This window comes from Lithobates pipiens, unplaced genomic scaffold, assembly GCF_037356315.1.
Source record: "Lithobates pipiens isolate NorthernLeopardFrog02 unplaced genomic scaffold, aLitPip1_a1.2 Scaffold_25, whole genome shotgun sequence".
NCBI lineage: Eukaryota > Metazoa > Chordata > Amphibia > Anura > Ranidae > Lithobates > Lithobates pipiens.
The window spans coordinates 156,122,780-156,145,113 of NW_027507787.1; the positions used below are offsets into that span (position 1 = coordinate 156,122,780).

Below are 22,334 nucleotides of genomic sequence, written 5' to 3' on the forward strand. Positions count from 1 at the left end.
GGCCTCGCCATCGAGCGATTGCCTAATTTGTCTCTGAGGTGTTGTGCTGCACTGTCTGCTGCTGTGTGGAGTGTCTCTCAAACGGCGGGGTGAGCGAGCGGCGGGCGCGCTGCACACAGCTGCAGACAGAGTGAGCTCCGCGGCGGTGGATGAGGGGGGTGATAAGAGTATGTCCGACTGTCTAATATGCATGGCTTAGGCTGCCTGTGTGTCCAATAGCAGCAGCGCTGTCCTCCGAGTCCTAGCCCTTCCTTCCCCTAACGGCGGCCCCATTGCATGCCGGGAATTGTAGTTCTCCCACAGAGCACAGGCACATAGACTTTAACATGGCCGTCTGGTGCCTGTGCTCTGCAGAGACTACAACTCCCAGATTGCACTGCAGGGCAGAGCTAGAACATCATGTGTTGCTTCTCCAACTGAGTCCTGCTGCCTTTACCAATTTGTCACCAAGGCGAGGAGCAGGATCATCAGGTACAGTTTATATATAGGTTTTTCATATATATATATATATATATATATATATATATATATATATATATATATATATATATGAAAAACCTAACAACAATGCACCCCCACCAAATCTAAGAGTCCAAAGGCCATATTAACTCTGCATTGACAAGACAGTTTTATTTTCACACATTCTAAAAATAACTTTTCATCTGCTTTACTGAGGATGCTTTACAGTGGCTGTGTTTGATGGCATGGTGGCTGCAATTGATGGCACAGTGGCTGGGTTTAATGGCACAGTGGCTGCAATTATTGAGCACAGTGGCTGCGTTTGATGGCACAGTGGCTGCATTTGATGGGCACGGTGGCTGTGTTTGATGGCACAGTGGCTGCGTTTGATGGCACAGTGGCTGAGTTTGATGGGCACAGTGGCTGCGTTTGATGGCACAGTGGCTGCGTTTGATGGGCACAGTGGCTGCGTTTGCTGGCACAGTGGCTGCATTTGATGGCGCAGTGACTGCATTTGATGGGCACAGTGGCTGAGTTTGATGGCACGGTGGCTGCAATTGATGGCACAGTGGCTGCATTTGATGGGCACAGTGGCTGAGTTTGATGACACGGTGGCTGCATTTGATGGGCACGGTGGCTGTGTTTGATGGCACAGTGGCTGCAATTGATGGGCACAGTGGCTGCGTTTGATGGCACAGTGGCGGCGTTTGATGGCACAGTGGCTGCGTTTGATGGCGCAATGACTGCATTTGATGGGTACAGTGGCTGAGTTTGATGGCACGGTGGCTGCAATTGATGGGCACAGTGGCTGAGTTTGATGGCACGGTGGCTGCAATTGATGGGCACAGTGGCTGAGTTTGATGGCACGGTGGCTGCAATTGATGGGCACGGTGGCTGCAATTGATGGGCACAGTGGCTGCATTTGATGGGCACGGTGGCTGTGTTTGATGGCACAGTGGCTGCGTTTGATGGCACAGTGGCTGCATTTGATGGCACAGTGGCTGCGTTTGATGGGCACAGTGGCTACGTTTGATGGCGCAGTGACTGCATTTGATGGGCACAGTGGCTGAGTTTGATGGCACGGTGGCTGCAATTGATGGCGCAGTGGCTGCATTTGATGGGCACGGTGGCTGCATTTGATGGGCACAGTGGCTGAGTTTGATGGCACAGTGGCTGCAATTGATGGGCACAGTGGCTGTGTTTGATGGCACGGTGGCTGCTTTTGTTGGCACGGTGGCTGCGTTTGATGTCGCAGTGGCTGCGTTTGATGGGCACAGTGGCTGCGTTTGATGGGCACAGTGGCTGCGTTTGATGGCACAGTGGCTGTGTTTGATGGCGCAGTGGCTGCAATTGATGGGCACAGTGGCTGCGTTTGAGGGCACAGTGGCTGCGTTTGAGGGCACAGTGGCTGCGTTTGAGGGCACAGTGGCTGCATTTGATGGGCACAGTGGCTGTGTTTGATGGCACGGTGGCTGCTTTTGTTGGCACGGTGGCTGCGTTTGATGTCGCAGTGGCTGCGTTTGATGGGCACAGTGGCTGCGTTTGATGGGCACAGTGGCTGCGTTTGATGGCACAGTGGCTGTGTTTGATGGCGCAGTGGCTGCAATTGATGGGCACAGTGGCTGCGTTTGAGGGCACAGTGGCTGCGTTTGAGGGCACAGTGGCTGCGTTTGAGGGCACAGTGGCTGCATTTGATGGCACAGTGGCTGCATTTGATGGCGCAGTGGCTGCATTTGATGGGCACAGTGGCTGAGTTTGATGGCATGGTGGTTGCAATTGATGGTGCAGTGGCTGCATTTGATGGGCACAGTGGCTGAGTTTGATGGCACAGTGGCTGCAATTGATGGGCACAGTGGCTGTGTTTGATGGCACGGTGGCTGCTTTTGTTGGCACGGTGGCTGCGTTTGATGTCGCAGTGGCTGCGTTTGATGGGCACAGTGGCTGCGTTTGATGGCACAGTGGATGCGTTTGATGGCACAGTGGCTGTGTTTGATGGCGCAGTGGCTGCATTTGATGGGCACAGTGGCTGCAATTGATGAGCACAGTGGCTGCGTTTGAGGGCACAGTCGCTGCGTTTGAGGGCACAGTGGCTGCGTTTGAGGGCACAGTGGCTGCGTTTGATGGCACAGTGGTTGCGTTTGATGGCACAGTGGCTGCGTTTGATGGCGCAGTGGCTGCATTTGATGGGCACAGTGGCTGAGTTTGATGGGCACAGTGGCTGAGTTTGATGGGCACAGTGGCTGCAATTGATGGGCACAGTGGCTGCGTTTTGGCACAGTGGCTGCGTTTGAGGGCACAGTGGCTGCGTTTGATGACACAGTGGCTGTGTTTGATGACACAGTGGCTGCGATTACTGGCACGGTGGCTGCTTTTGATGGCACAGTGGCTCCTGTATCATTGTCCGCCCACAGTCTCTGACCATTTCCTGTATCATTATCTGCGCACAGTATCTGACCATCTCCTGCATCTTTGTGGCATGATTGTCTGTCAGCACCCTGTCAGTGGCTCCAACTTTTCATACCGTGTTAGCCAGGTAAGAGTTTGCTTGTTATTACCATAATAAAACCGTCTCCTGTATCATTGTCTCTGCAAGTCTCTGACCGTCTCCTGTATCCTTGTCCACACACAGTCTCTGACCGTCTCCTGTATCCTTGTCCACACACAGTCTCTGACCGTCTCCTGTATCATTGTCCACACACAGTCTCTGACCGTCTCCTGTATCATTGTCCACACACAGTCTCTGGCCATCTCCTTATTCATTGTCCACACACAGTCTCTGACCATCTCCTGATTCATTGTCCACACACAGTCTCTGACCATCTCCTGATTCATTGTCCACACACAGTCTCTGACCATCTCCTGTATAATTTTCCGCAGTCTATGACCATCTCCTGCATGATTGTCTGTCAGCACCCTGTCAGTGGCTCCAACGTTTGATACCATGTTAGCCAGGTAAGAGTTTGCTTGTCATTACCATAATAAAACCATCTCCTGTATCATTGTCCACAGTCTCTGACCCTTGCCTGTATCATTGTCTGCACAGTCTCTGACCGTCTCCTGTATAATTGTCTGCATAGACTCTGACCATCTCCTGTATCATTGTCCACACACAGTCTCTGACCATCTCCTGTATCATTGTCCACACACAGTCTCTGACCATCTCCTGTATTATTGCCCGTACACAGTCTCTGACCATCTCTTGTATCATGGATGTGAGGTCGGTGACTGTCCTTTAGCTGGATTGGACTGTCTCTTAGCTGGGCTGTCTCTTATCTGGGACTGTCCCTTAGCTGGATTGGATGGGTCGGACTATGTCTATCAGCTGGGTTGGACTATGACTATATCCCTCAGCTGGGACTGCTCCTTAGCTGGATTGGACTTGTTGCATTAAACAGGTTATGTTTTAGAATATGTTGTAAAATTACTTTTTTTTTTGTTTTATACTTTGTTGACAAATTAATTTCACATTTATGAGACAGCACAAAGGATAATGAGTAGGCAGCTGCACAATTTGATCTATATCTGTGTGCGTGTAACATATATACCCACCCACCCTATGTTTAATGATATTTGATTAAAGAATAATTGGCTAGAGAAATTTATAGAAACGGTGAATTCATAGTTCATAGGAATTAAGTTAATATATGCATTCATACAGTTAATTTTTATCATTTTTATAATATTTTTCCCATTATGGGCGTGAGTGGGGCCTCATGTCTAAGTTTTGCCTAAGGCCTCAGAAAGTCTAGAGCCGCCTCTGCCTGAGTAATAAAACTTTATTTAATTTGTCATATTTCTATTATAAAAGTAAAAGAGGGCAACATAAAACAAGTGCGATATTTGACACTGTTTCTTTTTATAAACTACGCATCAATATCTGATTGGATGGATGGAGTAATAATTTTCAATGAATTGTCAAGGTGATCATCAAATATTTTGGTTCTAAATTTGCCCTTCATTTGCTTCATCCTTGAAAATATTTGCTCACACATATAGGTGCTGCCAAAAACTGATGACATGAATACAGCGTGATTGTGAAGAGTGGGAGATTGTTCTTTGGGATTGGGAAGATTAAATGTATAAAAGTCCAGTAAAGAGACACTGGGGTTGATTTACTAAAGGCAAATCCACTTTGCACTACAAGTTCACTTGGAAATGCAGTTGCTTTAGATCTGAGAGGAAGATCTGAAATGAGGGGAAGCTCTGCTGATTTTATTATCCAATCATGTACAAGCAAAAATGCTGTTTTTTTATTTTCCTTGCATGTCCTCCTTGGATCTACAGCGACTGCACTTCCAAGTGCACTTCCAGTGCAAAGTGGATTTGCCTTTAGTAAATAAACCCCACTGTCACATTTTCATGTGTTTGCTAAGTGTAAACGCATTTTTACAAAAACAAAAAAGAAAAAAAAATGTGTTGGGCCACAATCATAGCTGTCTTGGGCCGCATTTTGGACAACGCTGATCTAAGGGGTGCCTTTTTCGAATTTTTTGCTGAGGAACTTTAACAGGAGAGAGTTTTAGGGCCACGGGTTACTCCAAATCAGCCACAATAGCAAGTACAAGCATCTTGTTCTTCTCTCTTAGTAGTGGCTTCTCTGAAGGTAGCTGTGGATGGTCAGCATATCTAAGGTCCCACTGCTGTAGACCACAGAGCAGCTGTTAGTAGGTGGTTCCCTTTCACTTTTACACAATTATCAGTCCCCAGTAAGGTCTTTACTGCCACCCAGACTCCCCAGGTAGATCCTTAATGAGGGAAATGGCATTTGCTCCTTCCCCATGATTAACCTCCTAAGGACCGCCCCACATACATATACTGATGCAGGGCAGTCCTTAAATCACGTACTGGACACAGTGGGAGCCAATCAGTGGGAACCTGCTGATAATTCCGGGAGAGGCAGAACAGTGGTCTGCTTATCTAAACAAGGCAGATCGCCATTCTGCTAGTAAGGAAGACAGAGATCTTGTGTTTCTACTAAGAAGGAACATGGATCTCTGTCTTTCTACAGTTAAACCACCCCCCACACAGCAAGAAAGCGCTCCCAGGGAACACATTTAACCCTTTGATCGCCCCTGATGTTAACCGTTCCCTGCCAGTGCATTTTTTTGTGGTCCCCAAAAAGTGTCAAGAGTGTCAGTTAGGTGTCTGCTGCAATGTCACAGTACAGCTAAAAATCACTGATCACAGGCCATTACTAGTAAAAAAATAAAAAAATAAAATAAAAAATCCATGTATCTATGTCATAGTTTGTTATGTGCAAACCAATCAATATACACTTATTGGGAATCATTATTACCAAAAACATGTAGCAGAATACATATTGGCCTAAACTGATGAAGAAATGTTTTATTTTTTATTGGATATGTTTTATAGCAGAAAGTAAAAAATATTGTTGTTTTTTTTCAAAATTTATGGTATTTTTTTGTTTATAACGCAAAAAAATAAAAACCACAGAGGTGATCAAAAACCACCAAAAGAAAGCTCTATTTGTGGGCAAAAAAAGGACATCAATTTTTGGGTACAGTGTTGCACAACCGCATAATTGTCAGTTAAAGCAACGCAATGCAGTATCACAAAAAATGGCCTGGTCAGGAAGTGGGGTGAACCTTCCGAACCTGAAGTGGTTAAGCTAGCTAAGCTAAGCTCTAGGTGGCTGAGCGAAATGCGTTGGGACATGGCATGGTTGAAGTTCAGGCTGAGGCTGACATTCATCTAACTTCATGCACATGGGTCTGCTTCATGATATGCGGCTTATGGATCTTTTCCTTTGACCTTCTCTTTCAGACCTGGACTCTGAAACAATGTCTGCCAGCAGGTCTCCCCTTATTCAGCTGTCCTCATCAGGCCCTTAATACAGCAAATGCTAAGGCCCAAACAGTAGTCTATTGTCTTGTCTGTGATACTCCTTCTAGGGTCAATAGCCCCAGGAGTACAGGAATTCCCTAACAAAAAAAAAACAATCTGCTCCGGACCGCCTCACCAGCCACCTTCTGGATACCCCCTTCCAAGGATTGGGCAGTGGTGTTGATCGAACGGTTCGGCCCAAGCATGGGTTTGAGCCGAACATTGTCTGTTCATCCCATTAGTCCAACACCTGAATAGGCTTCCTAGCTGACCGCTGAATAGGGATGAGCCGAACAACCCCCGGTTCGGTTCGCACCAGAACTTTCGAACGGACCCCAAATTCGAACGAACGTTAGAACCCCATTGAAGTCTATGGGACTCGAACGTTCGAAATGAAAAGTGCTAATTTTAACGGCTAATATGCAAGATACTGTCCTAAAAAGGGTTTGGGGACCTGGCTCCTGCCCCAGGGGACATGGGTCAATGCCTAAAATGTTTTTAAAAATGGTCGTTTTGGCGGGAGCACTGATTTTAATGACGATTAAAGTGAAAAAAAAAAGTGAAATATTCCTTTAAATATGGTGCCTGGGGGGTGTCTGTAGTATGCCTGTGAAGTGCCACGTCTTTCCCGTGTTTAGAACAGTCCCTGCACAAAATGACATTAAACGGAAATAACACCATTTAAAACTGCTTGCGGTTTTAATGTTATATCTGGTTCCTGCAATATGGTTGAAAATCATTGAGAAAAATGGCATGGGTAGCCCTCCCTGCCCATTACCAGCCTATTTGGGTCTTGTACGCATATTAAGGGGAACCCTGTACCCATATTAAAAAAAGGAAATGCGTGTGGCCCCCAGGCCCTATATACTCAGAACAGCAGTATACAGGCGGTGCAAACAAGACAGGGACTGTGTAGGTTTGTTGTGTTAAGTTGAATCTGTTTGTAATTTTCAACTGGTACATTTTTAAAATGTAGCTCCAGTCAAAAAAACTATTTTTAAGCTTTTTGGAAAACATAGGGAAGGGTTATCACCCCTGTATAATTCGTTTTGTCGTCTCACTTGCTGTTGTCTCCTTCCGTTTGCAAGTAGGAGATGTTTGTAAGTTGGATGTTTGAAAGTAGGGGCCTGCCCTATATGCTCTGCAGAAATGGCGGAACAAGGTGTTGGTTTTGCCACAACATTGTAAGCCCTCAAAGTGACTCTTGGTGGGCGCTGGAGCGCCCTGCTGTGAACGATTATATCAAGAATTGTAATTACATGCCATTGTTGAACAGTGGTAGAAAAATTGACCTTTGGTGGTTGTGGTGCTGGTGCCACAACACTATAAGTCCTCACCGTTACTCTGGGTGGGCAGAGGAAGGGGCCCTCCTGTGAAATATTATATCAAGAATTGTAATTACATGTCCCTGTTAAACAGGGGCAGAAAAATTTGGCCTTAGGCACTGCTGCTGGTGCCACCACACTGCAACCTCTTCCATATACTCTAGTTTTATTGCAGGAATTAGCCCTGCTGCAAAGCATTGCATCAAAAATTGTACTTAAACGCCCCTGTTAAACAGGGGCAGAAAAATTGGGCCTTAGGCACTGGTGCTGGTGCCACCACACTGCAACCTCTCCCATATACTCTTGTTTGATTGCAGGAATTAGCCCTGCTGCAAAGCATTGCATCAAAAATTGTACTTAAACGCCCCTGTTAAACAGGGGCAGAAAAATTGGGCCTTAGGCACTGGTGCTGGTGTCACCACACTGCAACCTCTGCCATATACTCTAGTTTTAATGCAGGAATTAACCCTGCTGCAAAGCATTGCATCAAAAATTGTAATTAAACGCCCCTGTTAAACAGGGGCAGAAAAATTGGGCCTTAGGCACTGGTGCCACCACACTGCAACCTCTCCCATATACTCTTGTTTGATTGCAGGAATTAGCCCTGCTGCAAAGCATTGCATCAAAAATTGTACTTAAACGCCCCTGTTAAACAGGGGCAGAAAAATTGGGCTGATGGCATCAACCAGAACCAGAAATGTTCTTCCAACATATCAGCGGAGGAGGAAGAGGATAGACAATCAACATAACAGGACAGTCACTCAGCATCAGCATAGGCAGTCTTGAAGGGATGTGGTATTTCAAAAAAAATTATTCGGTTACATCAGCTTCAGGTGCTTGGTAGCTGTGGGTGATCCAAGACTGATTCATCTTGATGAAGGTCAGTCGATCAACTGATTCGGTGGACAGGCGCACCCTGTGATCGGTAACAAAGCCACCAGCAGCACTGAGGCCGGGTTCACACCGCTGCGATGCGGGAACGCCGCGAATCCGCGGCGTTTTCCCGCATCGCACGACTCCCGCCGGCAGTTCACACTGCCCTATGCGAACGGCTGGGAGTGTCAATGATATGTTAATGACACCCCCAGATCCGATCGCATATCGCAGTGCGATCTGCCGACTCGCACAAGAATCGGATCGCATGGTGTGAACGCCCATGCGATCCGATTCTGTTGCGGACGAAAAAAAGGGTCCCGTGCGAGTTTGCTGCGGGACCGCTGCGAGTTCAGCCATACTATCTGTATGGCTGAACTTGCAGCGCTACGGAGATCGGATGTGATTTGCGGTGCGAATCACATCCGGATCTCCCCCCGCAGCAGTGTGAACCCAGCCTGAAGGTGCGTTCCGAAAGAACGCTGGATGCAGGACAGGCCAGTAGCTCAATTGCATACTGTGCAAGCTCTGGCCAGTGATCCATCCTCAAGACCCAGTAAGCCAGAGGATTTTCGGTGGGAAAGGTGTCCAAGTCTGACCTTGCCCCTAGGTATTCCTGCACCATGTAAATCAGACGCTGGCGATGGGTGCTGGAACCGATCATACCTTGGGGCTGCGGACTAAAAAATTGTCTGAAAGCATCAGTCAGACGGCCACCTTCTCCACCGCTCCTTCTGACCGATGCCTCAGCAACACGTTGTCCAGGACCAGGAGTTTGTAACCTCCCAGTCTCTGGGAAGGCGTTGCACAGACCTTTCTGCAAGGCCTCCCGGAGATGTCTCATCCTCTGCTCCCTCTGCGATGACAAGATAAGGTCGGCAACCTTACCCTTGTACCGTGGATCAAGGAGAGTGGCCAGCCAGTAATGGTCCCTCTGCTTGATCCGAAGAATACGAGGATCCTTCCGCAGACTTTGCAGGATCAGGGAGGCCATGCAGCGTAGGTTAGCTGAGGCATTCGGTCCGGAGTCCTCTGGGTCACTAAGGACAACATGATCCGCAGCTACCTCCTCCCAGCCACGTACAAGTCCACGTGTTTCTTGGGACTGTAAATCATCCCTACAAGACTGCTGCTGCTGCTGCTGATGCTGATGCTGAGTGCCAGCCTCCACCTCCATGCTGACACAATCATCCTCCTCCTCCTCTTCCTCCTCCTCATCCTCTTCCTGTGTGATGGGTGGCACAGCGGGAACACTGTCTGGATAAAGGGGGCCTTGAGAGGCAAGGAAGTCCTCCTCTTCCTGCCTCTGTTCTGCCTCAAGTGCCCTGTCCATTATTCCACGCAGCGTATGCTCCAAGAGGTGGACAAGAGGTACAGTGTCACTGATGCATGCACTGTCACTGCTCACCATCCTTGTGGCCTCCTCAAACGGTGACAGGACAGTGCATGCATCCCTGATCATGCCCCACTGGCATGGTGAGAAAAAACCGAGCTCCCCTGACCCTGTCCTGGTGCCGTAGTCTCACAGGTACTCATTGATGGCCCTCTGCTGCGTGTGCAGCCGCTGCAGCATGGCCAATGTTGAGTTCCATCTGGTGGGCATGTCACATATAAGGCGGTTCTTGGGCAGGTTCAACTCCTTTTGGAGCTCAGCCAGCCGAGCACAGGCATTAAATGATCGGCGGAAATGCACACAGACTTTCCTGGCCTGCTTCAGGACATCCTGTAAGCCGGGGTACCTGCCCAAGAACCGCTGCACCACCAGGTTAAGGACGTGAGCTACACAGGGCACATGGGTCAGTTGTCCCTGTCGGAGGGCGGAGAGGAGGTTGGTGCCATTGTCGCAAACCACCATTCCTGGCTTAAGCTGGCGTGGCGTCAACCACCTCTCGGCCTGCCCCTGCTGAGCTGACAAAACATCCGCCCCAGTGTGGCTCCTGTCCCCCAAACAAACCAGCGCAAGCACGGCATGGCATCGTTTTGCCTGCGTACTTGCGTAGCCCCTGGAACGCCTACGGAGCACCGCTGGTTCTGAGGACAGAGCACTGGAAGAGGCCATGGAGGAAGAAGAAGAGGAGGGGGTGGAGGAGAGAGGTGTGTCACAACCAATAGTAGCATTTTGGAGGCGTGGTGGCGGAACAACCTCCAACACTACTGCACCTTGTCCTGCATCCTTCCCAGCTGCCAGAAGAGTGACCCAATGGGCCGTGAAAGACAGGTAACGTCCCTGTCCATGCCTGCTGGACCATGAGTCAGCGGTAATATGCACCTTACCGCTGACTGCCCTGTCCAGCGAGGCAAGGACATTGCCTTCCACATGCCGGTAGAGAGCCGGAATCGTTTGGGGACCTGCCACTGAGGAACCGCACATTGTACAAACTCACGGAAGGGGGCCGAGTCTACCAACTGAAAAGGCAGCAGTTGAAGTGCTAGCAATTTAGCCAAGCTAGCATTCAACCGCTGGGCATGTGGATGGCTGGGAGTGAACTTCTTCCGCCGGTCCAGCAGCTGGGGCAGGGACATTTGCCTGCTATAATCGGACGTGGGTGTACCGCTAGCAGAGTTCCCGGAAGCACTTGGCTGTGACACACCTAATTCTACACCTTCATTCCTCTCAGAGCAGGTTTCAGAGAGGACTGAAGGTCTAGTGGGGTTGGAGATGTCAGCTGATGAGGAGCAAGGAGAGGTCCGCTTTGTTCTTTGGTGTGGGTCTTTGAGGTACGCTTGCCAACGAGCTGCATGGCAGGTCAACATATGTCTGGTCAAGCATGTGGTGCCCAAGCGGCTGATGTTTTGGCCACGTGAGATACGCTTGAGACATATGTTGCAAATAGCAGCGGTGCGATCTGATGCACTTGTCTCAAAAAAGGCCCACACCAAAGAACTTTTAGAATAACGCACAGAGGCAGCGCTCTGCACAGGCGGAGCTCTGCGGTGTGATTCAGTCGGTGTGCTGCCCCTAAGCTGGCCCCCGGAGGGCATCCTGCCTCGTTGGACATGTGCCTCCTCCTCCTCCTCCTCCTCCCTCCTTCCAGGCACCCACGTGGAGTCAGTGCCCTCATCATCCCCTCCCTCTTCATCGCTGTAGCAAACCTGGCAGTATGCTGCAGCTTGTGGAACATGACTGCCAGATTGCTGTCCTTCTTGAGCATCCCCTCTCTCTGCGCTCACGCTACTGCCTTCCTCTAGCTGAGTGTCATCATCAGAGCCCACCAAACACTGGGCATCCTCCTGGAGCATGTACCCAACACTGTGCTCAAAGAGTTCAGGAGACTCCTCAGGAGGACGTGGTGGGTCTAGGGAAGGAGTCACTGATGATGACATTGAGAGGAGGGAAGACGATGCGTTGGCAGCTGCTTTGCTACTACCCTGAGACTGGGTGAGAGAGGATGAGGAGGATGAAGAGGCCTTGGTCATCCACTCTACCAAGTCGTTGGCATGTTGCGGTTCAACATGTCCAGCTGCTGAAAAGAAGGACAAGCATGTCCCATGGCCACGTGCTGATGACAATGCACCACGTCCACGACCAGCACTGTTGTCTCTAGACACAGAGCCTGCTTGCCCTCTTTTATCGGCTCGCGCCTGTCTGCCTCTCCTTGCTGGCCTTCCAGACATGGTAATGGCCTGAAGGGAGTTGGGTAAAACAGCAGTTGGGTAGTGTATATTGTGCTGGAGGCACACAACACCCACTAACTCCGGCAGATGCCTTTTTTATAGAACACCAGAGATAAAGGGGTATATACAGATGTATACTGTGCTGTGCTGGAGGCACACACAACTTCCAATAACTCCTGCAGATGGCAAGTGGGCTCAAATAGAGAACAGCTATGTAGGTGGATATAGCGGTATGTACTGGGTACAGAGCACGCAGACAGCACGCACTATCTCCTAACACTACTGACTGCAAGCTCTATTATTAAAGATAGATCACTAGCTATATAGGTGAGGTGAATATAGCGGTGTATACTGCGGTCAGGGCACGCAGACAATAACCAGAGAACACCAGAGATAAAGGGGTATATACAGATGTATACTGTGCTGTGCTGGAGGCACACACAACTTCCAATAACTCCTGCAGATGGCAAGTGGGCTCAAATAGAGAACAGCTATGTAGGTGGATATAGCGGTATGTACTGGGTACAGAGCACGCAGACAGCACGCACTATCTCCTAACACTACTGACTGCAAGCTCTATTATAAAAGATAGATCACTACTACTAGCTATATAGGTGAGGTGAATATAGCGGTGTATACTGCGGTCAGGGCACGCAGACAATAACCAGAGAACACCAGAGATAAAGGGGTATATACAGATGTATACTGTGCTGTGCTGGAGGCACACACAACTTCCAATAACTCCTGCAGATGGCAAGTGGGCTCAAATAGAGAACAGCTATGTAGGTGGATATAGCGGTATGTACTGGGTACAGAGCACGCAGACAGTACGCACTATCTCCTAACACTACTGACTGCAAGCTCTATTATTAAAGATAGATCACTAGCTATATAGGTGAGGTGAATATAGCGGTGTATACTGCGGTCAGGGCACGCAGACAATAACCAGAGAACACCAGAGATAAAGGGGTATATACAGATGTATACTGTGCTGTGCTGGAGGCACACACAACTTCCAATAACTCCTGCAGATGGAAAGTGGGCTCAAATAGAGAACAGCTATGTAGGTGGATATAGCGGTATGTACTGGGTACAGAGCACGCAGACAGCACGCACTATCTCCTAACACTACTGACTGCAAGCTCTATTATAAAAGATAGATCATTAGCTATATAGGTGAGGTGAATATAGCGGTGTATACTGCGGTCAGGGCACGCAGACAATAACCACTACACAACAGCAAGATAGAAAATCGGCCGAAAACGATCGGTGTGTACTGTGTTGAAGGTACACAGAACACCCACTGCTTCAGACGCCAACACACTACACGAGGCCGCCGCGATGGCGGCCTTATATAGTGTGGGGCGTGCACTACACAGCCTGAGCTATGATTGGCCACAGGCATCCTGCCTGTGGCCAATCATGGCTCTCCTCGCTGCTGGCGCTGCGATTGGCCAAGCATGCGGGGTCACAGTGCATGCTTGGCCAATCATGAGCCAGCAATGCACTGCGCCATCGCAGTGCATTGTGGGCCGTGAGCGCCACACGAATTTGACGCGAACGGACCAAAATGTTCGGACTTCGCCGAACGGACGAACAGCCAATGTTCGAGTCGAACGTACGTTCGACTCGAACACGAAGCTCATCCCTACCGCTGAATAAAAACAATAAATTGCTGGTTAAAGAAAAAACTGTGGGTTCCCCTCAATATCCATACCAGACCCTTATCTGGGCATGCAGCCTGGCAGGTCAGGAAAGGGGGGGGGGGGGGGTGAGCAAGCGCCTCCACCCTCCTGAACTATACCAGGCCACATGCCCTCAGCATGCAGGGGGGGGTGCTTTGGGGAGAGGGGGCTCCAAAGCACCTTGTTTCCATGTTGATGGGAACAAGGGCCTCATCCCCACAACTGTGGCTGGTGGTTGTGGGGGTCAGCGGGCAGGGGCTTATCAGAATCTGAAAGCCCCCTTTAACAAGGAGGCACCTAGATCCCACCCCTCCCTTGTGAATGAGTATGGGATACATAGTACCCCTACCCATTCACAAAAACAGTGTCAAAAGTAATAAAAACAAACACACAGTTTTGACAATTCCTTAATAAAAATAAAAAAATAGTGTCCCCCGATGTAAACTGATGGTCAATCACGCAACACCCAAAAACGAAAGAAATAAAAACGCTCCTGTCATCTATGAAGGCTGGCCGCCTATTGCAGGCTCTGCCGCTTGATAGTTCTTATATATGTAAGGGGCGGAGCCACCTTACTACGTCATCTTGTGGCACCGCCCTTTCAACGTTGCCCGACCCAGCATGCACCAGTCCGTGACTTCAGAAGGGGCGGTGTCACCAGATAATGTAGCCAGGTGTCCCCGCCCCTTACCTATATAAGAACGGTCAAACAACGGAGCCTGCAGTAGGCGGTCAGCCTTCATAGACGGCAGAAGTGATTTTGGGGGGGGGGGGTTTCGATTGCAGCTGGCGGCATGATTGATGATGGATTTACTGTACATCGGGGGACACTATTTTTTCAAAAACTGTGTTTTTATTCCTTTCTGACACTTTTTTGGTGAATGGGTAAGGCATAATCGTTCACATAGGGGGGGACAGGATCCGGGGGCTCCCTTTTTAACCGATTTTACCCCCTTCCTGACCAGAGCACTTTTTACAAGTTGGGACTGCGTAGCTTTAGCTGACAAGTGTGCGGTCATGCGACGCTGTACCCAAACTAAATTTGCGTCCTTTTTTTCCCATAAATAGAGCTTTCTTTTGGTGGTAATTTATCACCTCTGTGGTTTTTATTTTTTGAGCTATAAACAAAAGAAGAGTGTCAATTTTGGAAAAAAATATATATTTTTCACCTTTTGCTATTATAAATATCCCCAAAAATGTTTTTAAAAAACAAATTTCTTCATCAGTTTAGGCCAATATATATTCTTCTACAGAATTTTGGGGGGGGAAAAATCGCAACAAGCATATATTGATTGGCTTATGCAAAATTTATAGCGTCTACAAACTATGGGAAAGATTTATGGCATTATTATGGCATTTTTTATTATTATTATTTTTTATTAGTAATGTGGGTGATCTGCGATTTTTAGTGGTACCGCAACATTGCAACGGACAGATCTGACACTTTTGAGACATTTTTTGGACTATTGACATTTATACAGCAAAAGCTGTAAAAATACACTGATTACTGTGTAAATGTCAATGATAGGGAAGGGGTTAACACTAGGGGGCGATCAAGGGGTTAACTGTGTGTTCCCTAGGTGTGTTCTAACTGTATGGGGATAGGGCTGACTGGGAGAGGAGACATATCGTTGTTCCTACTTTGTAGGAACAAACGATATGTCTCCTCTCCCCTGACATAACAGGGATTTGTGTATTTACACACACAAATCCCCGTGCTGGCTCTCATGCCCGCGATCTTGCCCCAACCACGCGCATTGGGTCCCTTGCCATGCACAGGCGGCAAGCACGCACCCTCTGGCGGCTCTTACGTTCGGAGTTTCACCAAGCAGAGCCATAACCTCTAATAAGCCACGTTTTTGTCTTTGGTTGCCATTTGGAACTATACGTGTTAAATACAAATACAGCGCATTTGCTCCTCGTTTCATGCTACATCTCCATATAACTGATTTTCATATGCCTGGCGAGTATTTCATGTGGCGTCATGCTTTTATCAATGTTGCATGCTGACAAGGACTATTTGTACTTTGTAGAGTTATAACATTCATGCTGACATTGATTGCCTTAAAGCGTATCCCCCCCATAATAAACCACCCAAACTCTTTTAAAGCTGATCTCTGGGATAAGCAAAGATTGCCTATATATTTGTCATGTATATTCTTCCTGGAATCTCCTGTGCTTTGTGTATTTCTTCCAGACCTGTAGAGTAATCCAGTCTGAAACTTCCTGTAATAAAGACCAATCACTGCTGCTCTCTCTCCTTGTGCAGGGTGACTGCCCCTCCTGTAGTTTTCTGCAGGCAGCCGGTGGTGGTGGAGCCAGTTGGGCCTATCCGACAGCACTGCTCTCTGAACATACTATCTACAGCACAGTGATGATGTCAACACTACATTTATATGGTAGTATCTGGATTTGCAAAGACATTGGTACACACAAAGTGGATTTATATCCGCTGTGGCTATTGAGGAATATATTTGCATGAAAGTTATTGTGCCCTGAGTTTATCTTTAAAGTTTCAGGGTAATGAACAAAAAAAGTGTTAATTATTTTGAGGGGACAACAAATTTACAGTGTTATACAAGCTGTACACTCACTACTTTGTAGCAAAGTGGAATTTCTTCAGTGTTGTCACATGAAAAGAATAAAATATTTACACAAATGTGAGGGGTGTACTCACTTTTGTGAGATACTGTGTATGTGTGTGTATATATACAGTGGTGTGAAAAAGTGTTTGCCCCCTTCCTCATTTCCTGTTCCTTTGCATGTTTGTCACACTTAAGTGTTTCGGAACATCAAACCAATTTAAACAATAGTCAAGGACAACACAAGTAAACACAAAATGCAATTTGTAAATGAAGGTGTTTATTATTAAAGGTGAAAAAAATCCAAACCATCATGGCCCTGTGTGAAAAAGTGATTGCCCCCCTTGTTAAAACATACTATAACTGTGGTTGTCCACACCTGAGTTCAATTTCTCTAGCCACACCCAGGCCTGAATATTGCCACACCTGTTCACAATCAAGGCATCACTTAAATAGGAGCTGCTTGACACAGTAAGGTCCACCAGAAGATTCTTAAAAGCTACACATCATGCCGAGACCCAAAGAAATTCAGGAACAATTGAGAAAGAAAGTAATTGAGATCTATCAGACTGGAAAGGGTTATAAAGCCATTTCCAAAGCTTTGGGAATCCAGCGAACCACAGTGAGAGCCATTATCCACAAATGGCGAAGACATGGAACAGTGGTGAACCTTCCCAGGAGTGGCCGGCCGCCCAAAATTACCACAAGAGCGCAGCGACGACTCATCCAAGAGGTCACAAAAGACCCCACAACAACGTCCAAGGAACTGCAGGCCTCACTTGCCTCAGTTAAGGTCAGCGTTCATGCCTCCACCATCAGGAAAAGACTGGGCAAAAATGGCCTGCATGGCAGAGTTCCAATGAGAAAACCACTGCTGAGCAAAAAGAACATCAAAGCTCGTCTCAATTTCTCCACAACACATCTTGATGATCCCCAAGACTTTTGGGACAACATTCTGTGGACCGATGAGACAAAAGTGGAACTCTTTGGAAGGTGTGTCCAAGTATATCTGGCGTAGAAGGAACACTGCATTTCATAAAAAGAACATTATAACAACAGTAAAATATGGTGGTGGTAGTGTGATGGTCTGGGGCTGTTTTGCTGCTTCAGGACCTGGAAGACTTGCCGTGATAAAAGGAACTATGAATTCTGCTGTCTACCAAGAGATCCTGAAGGAGAATGTCCGACCATCTGTTCGTGTACTCAAGCTGAAACGAACTTGGGTTCTGCAGCAGGACAATGATCCTAAACACACCAGCAAGTCCACCACCGAATGGCTGAAGAAAAACAAAATGAAGACTTTGGAGTGGCCTAGCCAAAGTCCTGACCTGAATCCTATTGAGATGTTGTGGTATGACCTTAAAAAGGCCGTTCATGCTCGAAAACCCTCTAATGTAACTGAATTAGGACAATTCTGCAAAGATGAGTGGGCCAAAATTCCTCCAGGACGCTGTAAAAGCCTCATTGCACGTTATCGCAAACGCTTGGTTGCAGTTGTTGCTGCTAAGGGTGGCCCAACCAGTTATTAGGTTTGGGGGGCAATCACTTTTTCACACAGGGCCATGATGGTTTGGATTTTTTTACCTTTAATAATAAACACCTTCATTTACAAATTGCATTTTGTGTTTACTTGTGTTGTCCTTGACTATTGTTTAAATTGGTTTGATGTTCCGAAACACTTAAGTGTGACAAACATGCAAAGGAACAGGAAATGAGCAAGGGGGAAACACTTTTTCACATCACTGTATATATATATATATATATATATATATATATACTGTATAAATATACAGTATCTCACAAAAGTGAGTACACCCCTCACATATTTGTAAATACGTATTTTATTATATATTTTTATGTGACAACACTGAAGTAATGACACTTTGCTACAAAGTAGTGAGTGTACAGCTTGTATAACACTGTAAATTTGTTGTCCCCTCAAAATAATTAACACACAGCCATTTATGTCTAAACCCCTGGCAACAAAATTGATTACACTTCTAAGAGAAAATGTCCAAATTGGGCCCAATTAGCCATTTTCCCTCCCCTGTGTCATGTAACTCATTAGTGTTACAAGGTCTCAGGTGTGAATGGGGAGCAGGTGTGTTAAATTTGGTGTTATCGCTCTCACTCTCTCATACTTGTCAATGGAAGTTCAACATGGCACCTCATGGCAAAGAACTATCTGAGGATCTGAAAAAAAGAATTGTTGCTCTACATAAAGATGGCCTACGAGAAGAAGATTGGCAAGACCCTGAAAATGAGCTGTAGCATGGTGGCCAAGACGATAAAACGCTTTAACAGGACAGGTTCCACTCAGAACACTCCTCGCCATGATAGACCAAAGAAGTTGAGTGCATGTGCTCAGCATCATATCCAGAGGTTGTGTTTGGGAAATAGATGTATGAGCGCCGCAAGCATTGCTGCAGAGGTTGAAGGGGTGGAGGAGATAGAAAAAAAGGGGTGGAGGGTCAGCCTATCAGTGCTCAGACCACATGCCGCACACTGCATCAAACTGGTCTACATGGCTGTCATCCCAAAAGGAAGCCTCTTCTAAAGACGATGCACAAGAAAACCTGCAAACAGTTTGCTGAAGACAAACAAACTAAGGACATGGATTCCTGGAACCATGTCCTGTGGTCTGATGAGACCAAGATAAACTTATTTGGTTCAGATGGTGTCAAGCATGTGAGGAGGCAAACAGGTGAGGAGTACAACTACAAGTGTGTCCTGCCTACAATCAAGAATGGAGGTGGGGGGGCATGGTCTGGGGCTGCATGAGTGCTGTCGGCACTGAGTAGCTATAGTTCATTGAGGGAACCATGAATGCCAACATGTACTGTGACATACTATGACATGACATTATCCCCTCCCTTCAGGGACTGGGCTGCAGGGCAGTATTGCAACATGATAACGATCCCAAACACACCTTTAATGCCGCGTAGACACACAACCGGACTTTCTAAAAATCAGACGGACCTAGAAATAGAACATATTTCAAATCTGTCCAACAGACTCAATTCCTATTTTTTAGTCCCATCTTACATCATCATGTTCAAAACAAACAGACTTTCGAACGGACTTAGTCCGTTCGTGTGTGGCCAAGCCTGTTCGTTCAGAAAGTCCGTCAGAACTCCGCTGAAAGTCAGTCGGGAAGACCATCGGACCTAGTCTGCCGGAAAGTCTGGTCATGTGTACCCGTCATAAGACAATCACTGCCTTGCTAAAGAAGCTGAGGGTAAAGGCGATGGACTGACCAAGCATGTATCCAGACCTAAATCCTATCGAGCATCAGTGGGGCATCCTCAAATGGAGGTGGAGGAGAGCAAGGTCGCTAACATCCACCAGTTCCATGATGTCATGTGAACGGCTGCAGCTTCCTCATCAGACCCTGAGACAAGAACGGTATACTACAGCTGGGGTGGGATAAATTTGGATTGGTGCGCCCGATTTTAGTCTTGTCTATGATCTGTGATCAGCTGTATCCAAAGGACACAACAGTCACAGAGCATGCTAGATGCATGCCTTTTTTAGCTGCTGTGTTCAGCACTTTGGCACCACTTCTCCCATAGGCTGATCCAGGTTTCTGGTGCTGCTCCCTGTTGGTGGCGGTGTCTCTGCCTCAGGAGCTGCAATGTGTATAAGGGAGGTTTCCATACCTCCTGCTGTTCCCCCCATCCTATCAGGACGAGCTGGGCCACCTACACATCGGTGTCATGTAATCACACCCACCAGGCAATGGCTACGACATCAGCTCATTGATGCGTGTTATGTCAGCATGTGTGACTGGGGGTGATCGTGCATGCGTGCCCCTATCTGGTGGCGAGTGCACCCTACATTCATGTGCATTGTCACTCACACATGGTGTTGGGGGCGGAGCTTGGTGGGCCCTTCCGGGGATTATAAATTGGGGGTCAGTCATGGCTGGGATTCTCGATCACCTCTATCTTATCTACATGTGGTAGCTTCACCAGCTACAGGTGAGTTCACATTCTTTCATTGATTGATGGCAATTAGGCATTTGTTGCTTTTCTCTACATTCAAGCACATACCGTTAGTATTGCTTGCTACACATTCTTTTACATTATCATTTTTAACTATAGGGTTCATCCATTTAGATTATCACATACTTTTTCCCCTCACTGGCCCCAATTTTCCTAGTCCATTACAGCATTGAGCCAGATTAGTTTATATGTATATATCCTTCTATTATATAGACTCCATGCTTATCCTGCAATACAATTTTTAATTGATATATATATACAATCTGATTTTTGCTAACCCCTACTAGAGATGTTGGAATATCTTTTGTGGGTCAGTCACTTTACCCATCACTATATACATTCCTTCTACTTCTTCACTGTCCCCCAGATACCAAGTCCATACCAGTATTGAACCAGTTGCATTCATGTATATACATATTTACATAGTACTATATACTACTTCACATTTATGCTGCTATGACAGTATTAATTGATACAAATATTTATGTTTCAGCTGATATTCTTAATGGATATTTGGAGATCTTTGGGGACACACACCTGCATCCTAGCCATGCCTGCCCCCCGGTTGTGCTCTGTTTTGTCTGGACTTTTCTTGCTTCCTCAGCTCCCGAGCAGGACGTTTATTGCTGCAGCCTCTGGGAATCCAGCATTTGGTAGTCTGACCTAGCCATTGGTGAGTATGGGGCCTTGTGTTTCACAACCCTTTTGTCACAATACCATTATTGTGCAGATACTCATTTGGTTTGGTTTATCATACTCTTTTACAGATGTAATACATTCTCATCCACCCCTGATGAAGCGAGCATGGTCTTACGAAATGTGTAGGGTTACTTTATATGCCTGTGTATATTGCAATGTACTTATTATACTACTATATGTGTAATGACACTGTTTTACACTGTATGTCATCAGCTCATCGGCTTGGCAATTTTTCACATTGTTCAGGTATGCATGATCATTTTTAATAAATTTAATACTGTGTTTACTTGTGTCATGTTACTGGCTAACCACAATCACCTAATTTAAAGTCCCGGAGTGTGTTTTTTTTTTATATATTGGGATGCAGGGGGTTTTCTTTCTTTTTCTTTATTTTTGGGTTCTATAAGAATGCCCATGGGCACCCTCTCAGAGCTGGAAGCCTGAGGCTCGGATTCAATGGGGGGGGGGGGGGGTCAGGGGGGCCCTTCATGGTTTTCTTGCACAGACGCCCTGAAGGTTCTAGTTAGTAAATTCTTAGCAGTTAGATCCTGGAATTCCCACTGTTACAGAAAGATATGCCATGCAGTATCTGTGTTTTTTTTAAATTATGCAGCAAATCAACTTATATCAGAGTGCCGCTGTACGCTCACGTGACCTCCCAGCGGTCCCCTTCCCTGATCTGAGGACTACAGTGAGAGGGGCTGAGATTCCCCATTGACATTAACCAGGATAAGAGGAGGAGAGTGGCAGGAGGTCACATGAGTGCACAGCGACACTCTGAAATAAGGTATTTCACTGCATAATTTTGAAAGCACCGATACTGCACAGTATATCTTCTGTAACAGAGGGGCTGGCAGGATTTGGGATTAGTGGGGATGGATCACACACAGACAGTAGGGAGAGACGGGAGAGAGTCGGAGACTGCAGGCTGACAGAGGCACTTAAACTGACCATGGTATCATGGATAAGCAGCCATGATTACTATGGTCAGCACACTAAGGGGGACAAACTAACATGCAGGATCAACCAGGTAATTTACAGCATAGAGAGGAACAAATGACACGGCACAAACACTATGCTGTATATAGGCCTTTAATGTGGGGAAGGAACCTGAAGCTGAAAAAGAGTTTGGTTCAAATAGTTGCCCAGCTGGACTTAAAGGTTCACAACTGACCTTTAAAAGAGGTCTGATAAGTTCTAGCCTGGTCTGTGGCCAAAGGTACTTAGAGGTAGTAATTTATCTGAGTC

At 47.0% G+C, this 22,334-nt stretch overlaps 1 long non-coding RNA gene across 1 annotated transcript in view; it reads left to right on the top strand.

The window, feature by feature from the left end:
- Positions 1-21,325, top strand: part of LOC143929948 (uncharacterized) — a 29,393-nt gene extending 8,068 nt beyond the window's left edge. Inside the window, exons 2-3 of the long non-coding RNA XR_013262664.1 lie at positions 20,881-21,060; positions 21,155-21,325. This is a non-coding gene — a long non-coding RNA (uncharacterized LOC143929948). The remainder of the gene's footprint in view (positions 1-20,880; positions 21,061-21,154) is intronic.
- Positions 21,326-22,334: the final 1,009 nt, after the last annotated feature.